Below are 9,968 nucleotides of genomic sequence, written 5' to 3' on the forward strand. Positions count from 1 at the left end.
TAGGTATGTTTTAATCAGCTGAGGCAGCATGGAGGATCTTTCCTCCAAAGACATGCACGCCGTTGGCGGTATTCAGCTTGGTATATATCGAGTTACAAGTTACATATGCATTAGGTTATACAATACGCCTATACATATTCATTGCCTAGCCCTGCCTGGCCCCGCTTCGTATTATAATGAGCTCAAAAGTCATTTCCATATGCCCTGCACCTGCGCAGTGCCTCCTGGTGGTTGTGGGCAGGGGTCTCAAGATGAAGTAAACGAGTCTTCTTCAGGGCTGAACTTTTCACCTTGTCCCCTTGTGTGTGCTCACTGAGTTCCTGGTCCAAGTCCAAACCTCAAGGCTGGTTTAAGCTGGTTTCAGGGTCTGAAAGCAGGATCTTTTGGTCACGGTTTCTTCCTCTTATCAATGGTATGGCATCTTACCCTTATCCTCCCCTGCATCCTTCCCTTTTACCTGGCCAGCGTAATAAGTATTGAGCAAGTGATATACATTGTTTAGCAAGCAGCTGCAAAATTTAGCAATACCAGTGATTCCCATAATCAGCAATTAACCCTTAAAGCCTAAGCCCCCTGTATCACCCCCTTGTCTGGGTCCCACAGATCTATGAGAGCGGGGGGGTCCCTGGACGGTTTTGGTTGCTTTGGCGCTGTGAACGGCAACCCTGGAGGCGTGGGGCCACCCGCTCTGGGGGGCTGGTGGAACCGCGTGTCCATTTCTGGAGGGCTGCTGCAGAGCTGCGCGACAACTTCTGGTCTGCACAGGCACTGATTCACTGAACGGCTGTAAGGGCAGAAGTCCGCTCTGGAAATGTGCAGGCAGGAGCCTATTTGAATGCTGAGCATGCATGGCTGTGCAGTGATGGCAGGGGGTGGGCAAAACCTGTAATGGCCGCGCCCCTGTTAATGGTGGCTTCAGCAGCTGATGCGCTGGTAAAGGCATGTCCAGGACATTTGGAGTGGGGGTATCTACACATATGAGCTCATCTTTGCTGTCAGTCCGAGAATCATTAGGCAGGGGTGGAAAAAATTATTTCTTAGTAACAGGAGGGTTAGGGCAGTCTGTGCTAAAGTCAATCCCTCCTCCAGCACCGCCCCGCCCAGTGCACCGCCATTACTGAGGCATTCCAGGGCGCTGCCGCCCTGCCCCGCACTGCCGCCATGGTCGGAATCTCACGGAGGGGGGCTGAAGCAGCAGGCAAGGAAAAAGCCGGTGGCAAAATCGGCATCTTGCAAAGCATTTTCTGCGGAGGGGGGCAACTCGCTTCTTCCACCCACCCCTCTTTTCCACTCCAGCCCTCTGCATCTGCAGGGGTTTTTCCATGTCCCGTTCATTTTTTAGTGTTCTTAAAGTGTCCAAGACCACCCACCAAGTTGTCATAACAGATTTAGCTGTTTCGTCTCCCCGAGAACCAGATTCAAGGATAAGTAGTCCCACTAGCTCCCAGGTTGTCACACTTAAAGGCATTTTCAGAGTTTGCTTCTCTACCTTGGCTTTTGCACCATAGGAGCAGAGCCTTTAACTGGTGCTTGTCATATTTCATACCCCATTTAGCTAGCAATGATGTCCAAATATTTACAATAGATCTCTCTTCCTGAGATACTTGAGATCCCATTTTTATCCTCTCAGCAGCTCACCTTTGAAAAAGGTTGAATAAGTAGCAGTAGTAGCCTGGGCATATCACAGCTTTCTTAGCCATTTTCCTCTGCTGAGATTGTCCGTCTCTGGCCACTTGATCGTGGCTCGGCTGCATGATGCAGCCATAGAGTTGGCGTTCCATGTCGGTAGGGGTCACCAGATGTCGCTGTTGAGACGGACGCGACACTTGCGAAGAATGCACGCCAACTCTGTCAGAAGGTAAAAGGACAGAAAAAACATTTTATTCTACAAAGTTTCCATTTATATAGTCTCTTGGCACTCGTGCTGTGTCCTCAGGCTTCTACATTAATACCTCTTAAAACTTATTGGTAGGTTGCAAGCACCACCCATAAGAAAACAAATCTAAGCTAAAAACAACATCCCACAGACAGCTGTATGTTTTCTTCTCTTGTTTTGGGTTTCTTTCTTCTGTTGATGATAAAGTTCTCACGGGTGCCAACTGAATTCTCAAGGGTAAAGAGTAATTGTGCTTAAATCAATGTCTGTGAAGCTTTCTGACCAGCTGTCAGTTTCCACAATGGCGAGGGGGCTGGATGGTAAAATGGACTGTAGCAGGAACCTCGGCGCAGCAGCTGGGATGGCAGAGGCAGGCACACCCCCCAGGGTGGCAAACAAAATGTAACAGAAAACTCTGCAGCCTTAGCAGGAGCCACGGGGATCAGGTGGATGCAGGGTGCTGGGTTAGAGTGTAGCGAAAAAGCCCGAGGCAGCTGCAGAAAGCAGAAGGGCTGGGCAGCAGCCGGGCTTCTCCATAGCAGCTGCTGCATGCAGCCATGGAGACGCTCCCTCCAGGAAGGGAGAGGGGTCGGGGTCACGGGTTTTTGCCCTGAGGCACCTGAGTAGATGGCGAGGATCCTTTCCAGTCAGATTGAGTGTTAATAAGGTCCCAGTTCAAACAGCTGCTCTTACCAGCAAAGCTCACCTACGGTTAATTGTGAGATGGTCTTAATCTCAATTTGCTGTGCTCTTATGGCATCTGCAGTGGCATTTATTATGGTTTCTACAGTATCAGAAACATTCACTATTGGTTTCTCTAGTTCACTTACTCCAAGTCTGGGTATAAACCATCTGGTAAAGCTGTGAAATCCGGTGGGCCTATCTATTAAGGGGTTTGATGTCCTTTTTGGTCCTTCGTATAAAAGTTCGGAGTAAGCCTTGTAGTTGACAAACAACATTAATGTGGGGAAACACTGGTCCTATCTCACAGCAGCCTTGCCATCCTGTTGCAGCGGGGATTACTGCAACAAGTATATTTCAAACCAGGAGTCCCGTGGAAACCGAAGTATATATGGACAGATTCGTGGTAGATGTTTCAGAGATGTTTATTTCTCCAGCCGCATGGCCGGGGCTCAGCTCAGGAACTCCCCGGTCACGGGACCCAAGGGTCCTTGGCCACCCCGGGGAACACAAAACAACCAATGGGGAATGAGACTGACCAGGGGCAGGGAAACCCCGCGTCTCCCCCCCAGGGCCCCTCTCCCAGGGCTCCATGGCAGGGGAGGGACCCCAACACCATCCCAAGGGTAAAACTTTATAGGAGCTATGTCCACATATCCAATACCAACCCTGTCCTGGGGGCACTGGCCAACCCTTGGGCTTTAGTCCTCGTCTCGTTTGATTCCTATTCCACATATTAGCTCCCCCATAGGTCCAAAATTCTGAGCAGTTAGGATAACTCCCTATAAATGTTAAGTTCCCGCATTTGGAGTCCATCTTATTTCCTCCTGAGTTTTTAGGTATAGATTCCTCCCAGCACCGCTGCACGCAGGGTACCATCGAGGACTCATTTATCGGCTCTTCAAACTCTAATTTCCATTGAAGTTGATCTAGGGATATGTTGACATAATGTGAAAGGCTTGTAGTACTAAGTGCAGCATGGATTTCTGTTCTATTAGGGAATGTTGCCCCAACCAAAGGAAAGCCTCTAGCAGAATTTTCAGGCAGCTGGGAACATATCCAGCAATCAGTTGGATTAAAATTCTCAACAAGACCTTTGAGCAATTAAAGGTATGTATTTTGGTCCCACACATCCGCCCCAATTACCAATGTTACTAATATGGTCCAAATCAGGTTTTGTCTATTTTTCATATTTGAAGGCGCAGGGGTCCTGTTCTTCTTGACTCCCATTCTGGTTTTGGTGCAGGTTTGGTCCTCGTATAATGGATCCAAGTCAGTTTTCCTTGTACTTTAATTGCTGTATGAGTGGTCAGCAGTATCAGATAAGGTCCTTCCCATTTTTCCTGGAGTGGATCCCCTGAAAGAGACTTAACATAAACCCAATCTCCTGGATTCACATTATGAAAGGATTTATCAGGTGGTGGCGGTTGACAATTAACAACTGTAGTGCGTATTGATTGTAATTTTTGACCTGAATGCTTTACACAATCTATTAAGTAGCTTTGCCCTACCAGAGCCACACTGTCATTGTGAATCACGTTTGTTGCCTCTCGGAGGCGTAGCGACCTGGTTCAGGAATGGCACGACGACCACCTCAGGTCGTTCGGACCATCAGCTCACAGACACCAATTTGGTGGACGGCAAATGGCATTTATTCATGGATTACATAGGGTTAAATAACCTGGGTTTACCACGTCACTTCCTTCTGCTCACATATTACCTGTAGAGGGGAGGGCTTCTACCTGTCTCGTACAACGTGATATCTTCCGAACACCTGTCCCTAATCACCTACATTTCCCCCCCCCATCATGAATTACCCACATTTCCCCCCCCCATGATTGATTAAAAAACATGCAAAGTATAAATGGTATAAAATTTCAAGAACTAGTAAAAACCTACATAACAAGTTATGAAAAGTTATATAACATTTACAAGATAAATGCGCTCTAGAGCAATTGTTGGCGGTCAACAAACAGAATGTTAACCTTTTCTAACTGGCTTTTAACAAATGACACCAATTTGTTTAGTATGCAAGGCCCGAAAATCAAGGTTAGGAGTAACATAGTGAGGGGGCCTATTAGAGTGGAAACAAGGGTGGTCAGCCATGGAGACTGGTTAAACCATGACTCGAACCATCCTTGTTGGGCTTCTCTTTCTCTTTTTCTCTGGGCTAGCCTTTCTCTTAGTTCAGTCATTGAGTCCCGTACAACTCCGGTGTGGTCTGCATAAAAGCAGCATTCCTCTTTCAAGGCGGCACACAGGCCTCCTTGTTGCATGAGCAAGAGGTCCAGTCCTCGCCTGTTCTGCAGGATGACTTCTGAGAGCGAGGAAACAGATTTCTCTAGAAAGGAGATGGATTTTTCAATTCTTTGTAAGTCCTCATCAGTAGTCATCTGCAGCCGAGAAAGTCCCTGGTGTTGGGTCACGAGGGCTGAAACACCTGTGGCCGCGCTGGTGGCTCCAAGGCCGAGCAGCATTGCGATGGTTATGCCTGTTATTATTTCTCTCTTGTGGATCCGGCTAGGTTCTTCAAAAAGGTGGTACATTTCTTCTTCTTGGTGATACAGGACTCTAGGAACAATTAAAACGGACACAAAAATCAGCAGAGTTATCAAATTTATCAAGAAGCACACAGGGGCTTATTCCGGATTGCTGGCAAACAAACATTCCTGACGCGGATGGGACCACCCACTTATTGATCATTTTGTCAAGTTTGACAAATTCAGTACGGACATTGCCTATTTGTTTTGCCAAGACTGCATTGCCAAAGCACTTGCCTTGGCCTGTGATCTGACTCAGAGTAACTCCTCTCCGGGGGGCGTCCCACCTGCACTGGTGTGGATTTTGTGCTGCTGAGTAGCTAAAAGGAACATTAAGTGCAATGCCCTCATAAAAAGGGGGTTGCACGTCATAACACAGCCAGCATGATTCTGTAAAGTTCGGGTTTGATTGATTCAATGACAAAAAGGTAGCGTTTAGTACGCTGAGAAATGGATCGTAAGGAGCTGACTTAGGTATTTGATAGGTCAAATGGGAGCATGTCGTCCCTTCCAAAAAGGCTGTCGATGAGGGTGGAAACCATAGCTGAATTAATCTCTCTGTCTGCAGTTGCTTTAACAATTGCTTGTATATCTTTAGGATTTATCGATGAGTAAGTCCTCTGGTTTCCGGCTTGCCCTCCTACTCGGACCGGGAAAGCTAGCGTGGCTGAAGGGGCCCATTCAGCACAGGCTGTTTTTATCTTTCTCCAGTCTGTAAGCGGAGTATGTTCTTTTTCAAATTTCCCCTTGGCCCGAGTAGGAGCGCGGTGGTTATAGCTTTTATCTATTCTTAAATCATCTTTGTCGGAGTCAGTTACAGACCATTTGTCAAGCCACTCGCTCCAGCTATAGTCCGACTCGGAGCCGGAAGTCGACTGACTGGATACTTCTGGGCTCCGGAGCTTTTTCACCGGGCTCCTACCCCGCCCCCTTCTCTTAGGATTGGGCCGTTCCTTCCCCCTGGGCTCACCCCGCCTCCTGCTGAGGGAGGGTCTTGCTATATATGGGCATGTTTCCGGGCGAGTGCTCTGGTTGGCCTTGGTTCCCCCTCTGGGATTCCCCCCCCTTTTCCGTTCACGCACGTCTGCGGTACCTAGCGGACCTTCTTTGATCCCGCCAGCCGCGTCTGTGTTATCTGGCGCACCTCCCCCGCTCCGGCTGGCCACGTGTGTGCCCCCCCATCCCCTCCGGGGTTGACGTCATTCTGCAGGGCATAGGGTGGGGGTCTCTCCCACGCTGTTTCGGACTCCGCTTTAATGGCAGCCCCCCTGGCCTCCTCCACCAGCCCGCCCCAGAATGACTGCGCCCCCTCCTTTCCCTCTGTAGGTAGGGTTGGGCTGGGGGGCCGTGGAGAGGGTGCTTGGTCCTGCGAGTCTGTGCGCTCGGCAGGGCTGCTTTCATCTGCAGTTTGCGTGGTTGCCCCAACTCCCAACCGAGGTGTGGCCTGCAAACAGTTCCGTGCGGCTTTCCAGGTCTCCTGCTCTTGCAGGGCCTTACGCAAAGCCTGCACGACTTTTCCCCATAATTTAAGGTATTTCCCCCAACCCGAGGACATTGTTTCATCAGCTAGAGCCTTGGTACATTTGTCCCATACTTCTGGGTGGAGTATATCCACCGGTCGGTCTATGACCCCAATTTCCAAAAGCCTCGCAACAGCGAGAGTAAAATCTTTTGGCTTGCAATCAATGCCCCATTGCTTATGAATCTGAGATACGACCTTCGCAAGAGCTTCCATCCTCCTCGCTGGTCCGGGAGCGCCCTCCCCGCTGGGCTGGTCCTGCCGCGCCGGCCGCCGTTCACCCGTCCAGGCGAATTCCCGATCCCGATTCCGATTCCGGATCCCGGGTTTCGGCACCACTTGTTGCCTCTCGGAGGTGTAGCGACCTGGTTCAGGAACAGCACGATGACCACCTCAGGCCATTCGGACCATCAGTTCACAGACACCAATTTGGTGGACGGCAAATGGTGTTTATTCATGGATTACATAGGGTTAAATAACCTGGGTTTACCACGTCACTTCCTTCTGCTCACGTATTACCTGTAGAGGGGGGGCTTCTACCTGTCTCGTACAATGAGATATCTTCCGAACGCCTGTCCCTAATCACCTACACACGTTTGTTCCATAAGGCCTTCCATACAGCGTTTCAAAGGGACTTAGTTTTTCCTTAAGCCGTGGTTTTACTCTAATTCTTAGCAAAGCCATGGGCAGAGCCTGATACCAACATAAATTAGTTTCTTGACAAATTTTGGCTAATTGTTGCTTTATTAAGTGATTCATCTTTTCTACTTGTCTGCTTGCCGGTGGCCTGTATGGTGTATGTAGCTGCCATTGTATTCCTAATAGATGACTCGCTCCCTGCACTACCTGGGCTACAAAATGTGGTCCCCTATCAGAATTAATTTCCCTGGGCACCCCAAATCGTGGAATAATTTCTTGTACTACAGCTTTAACAACTTCTCTAGCTTTATTTGTTCTACAAGGGAAAGCTTCTGAGCTTCTGGCCAACCTGAAAAAGTGTCTGTGAGGACTAAGAGGTATTTGTATCCTCCTTTTCTAGGTAGTTCAGAAAAGTCAATTTGCCTTATATCTCCTGGTAAAGCTCCTTTAGGGATAGTCCCTGTGTTCTGCTTAACAGAGGTATTAGGATTGTTTTTGAGACAGATTTCACAAGTGGAAGTTATGTTCTCAATTGTCCTTTTTAATTCTGATGCTATCACTTTGTCCTTTAAGTGGTTATGTAAAGCATCAACTCCCCAATGTGTTTTAGAATGTTCGCTTTGGATAAATAATTTTACCAGCTTTCTGGGTATGACTATGAGATTCTCTATCCTAGCCCATCCATCTGCTCCTATTTGTCCCTTTTCTTCTTGTATCCAATTTAAATCAGCAGTGTCATATGGTGGGGGATTTTCACCCATAAGGATGATAGAAGGGATTAGAGCTAGGGCTTGAATTTGGACCCCACTAGCCACTGCCTTTGCTGTTTTGTCTGCCATAGCATTTCCCAGTTCAGGGATGATATTACCCTGGGAGTGTCCTTTACAGTGTATTAGAGCCACTTTTGAAGGTTTTAACACTGCTTCCAGCAACTGTAAGATTTCAGTAGCATGCTTGATTTCTTTCTTCTGTGAGATTAATAAACCCCTTTCTTTCCAAATAGCCCCATGAGCACCCCAAAAGCATACCTTGAATCAGTCCAAATGTTGATAGGTTTTCCTTCAGCTAATGCCAAGGCTCGAGTTAGGGCTATTATTTCAGCCTTTTGAGCTGACGTCCCCACAGGTAACGGATTTGCTTCAATGACGACATCTGTGGTTGTAATTGCATACCCAGCGAGCCGCTTACCATTCTTGACATAGCTGCTTCCATCAGTGAACCAGTTGTCCACGTTTTCTAGCGGAGAGTCCTTCAAGTCTGGGAGACTAGACTAAACTGCTTCCACAGTTTTGATGCAGTCATGCTGTATGGGCTCCTCAGTAGCCTTGCCTTGGAGGTAAGCTGCTGGATTCAAGATGTTAGTGTAGCGGGTTGAGTTCGAAACCAGGCAGAAACACCAATTCAATGTAGTGGTTTTGGTTCAAAATATTCATTACTTACTTATTTTCCTTCTGTGAGATAAGAATTAGGAGAAAAGCAAAGCAGGCACAAATCTTAAACAGTTGCAGTACAATGAAAGAGTTTTATTACTAACAGAATTAAAAGTAAAGAGACAATAACAAAACAAAAACAAATCCCCCCCCCCCCCCTCCAGCCAGCACTTCTCTCCTTTTACCTAGCTCACACAAGGGATAACAGAACATGGGATGTTAGTCAGTGTTCCAGTTCTTGAAAAGTCTCTCTCCTATGCTTAAGGGAAAAAAGGGTTTTTTCCTTCAGTTGCACGTGGTTCCCAAACTGCCACCAACAGCAGATCCGCCCGGAAACAAACAATCTGCTGTGTGTAGAACATCTCTCCCATGAAAAATCTCACAGTTCTTTCACACTGCAAAACATGGGCCATCACATGGGGTTATTCATCTTTTTAAGGATAAGTTCTTTTGGCCTGCACACAAAGGCTCTTCTTTGCCACAAGTCTCTAACAGCCTCTTGCTACTATATAGCCTGGCATCGGCATTCTTCACAATCTTCACAGGCACACGAAGATACTCCATCCCCCCATGTTCTTCAAATGGATTAAAGAGACAAACAGTTTGTGGTATTACAATTTCTTACCACGGCATGCAAGAAGGTTTCTTTTAAGCTGCCCGCCAGAATCGTGGCACCGCCCTCTTTTCTCCCAGTCGCCATGCTCAGCTCTGTCCCATGTGACTCACTTCTCTTTCTCTCTGACTGACACCGCCATGCTGAAGAGTGTTCTTGTTCAGCCTTTACGGTGGGGAAAGCCTCGCTCCCTTTGTGCTGCTGGCTGTGTAGTGTCCTCTTCAGTTCAGCACGAAGTGTGCTGGCTGCAGACAGGAGGCTCTGCCGGCTCCCGTTGACTCCGCCGGCCCCGCGTGGAGAGGAGAGGGACCCGCCGGTCCCCAGAAGCCGCGCTGGATGGGTTTAGCTGTGAGCAGTCCATGGCTGGTTTGAGCTGCCTGCGGCTCTGAGGCAGTCCCCCCCAGCCACCCAGGGTCCGTGCCACAGCGTTGGGAAAGGGGGAAAGGGGCAGTGGCCCCGGCCCGGCCCGGCGGGGCTGGGAGGCCCCGAGCTGCCCCCACCTCCCAGCAAGCGAGCTCCGACCAAAGGGAAGTCCCGCCTTTCTGTGCGGTTTAAATATGTAAATTGTGAGAAGCGTAATTGGTCTTAAAGACTGTCCATCAACTCAGGGTCAACCCAATACAGTTAGTTACTTGGATACTCACATCTTCCGATTCTGGTAGGACAGCCT

The sequence above is a fragment of the Coloeus monedula genome (assembly GCF_965178545.1).
Source record: "Coloeus monedula genome assembly, chromosome: W".
NCBI lineage: Eukaryota > Metazoa > Chordata > Aves > Passeriformes > Corvidae > Coloeus > Coloeus monedula.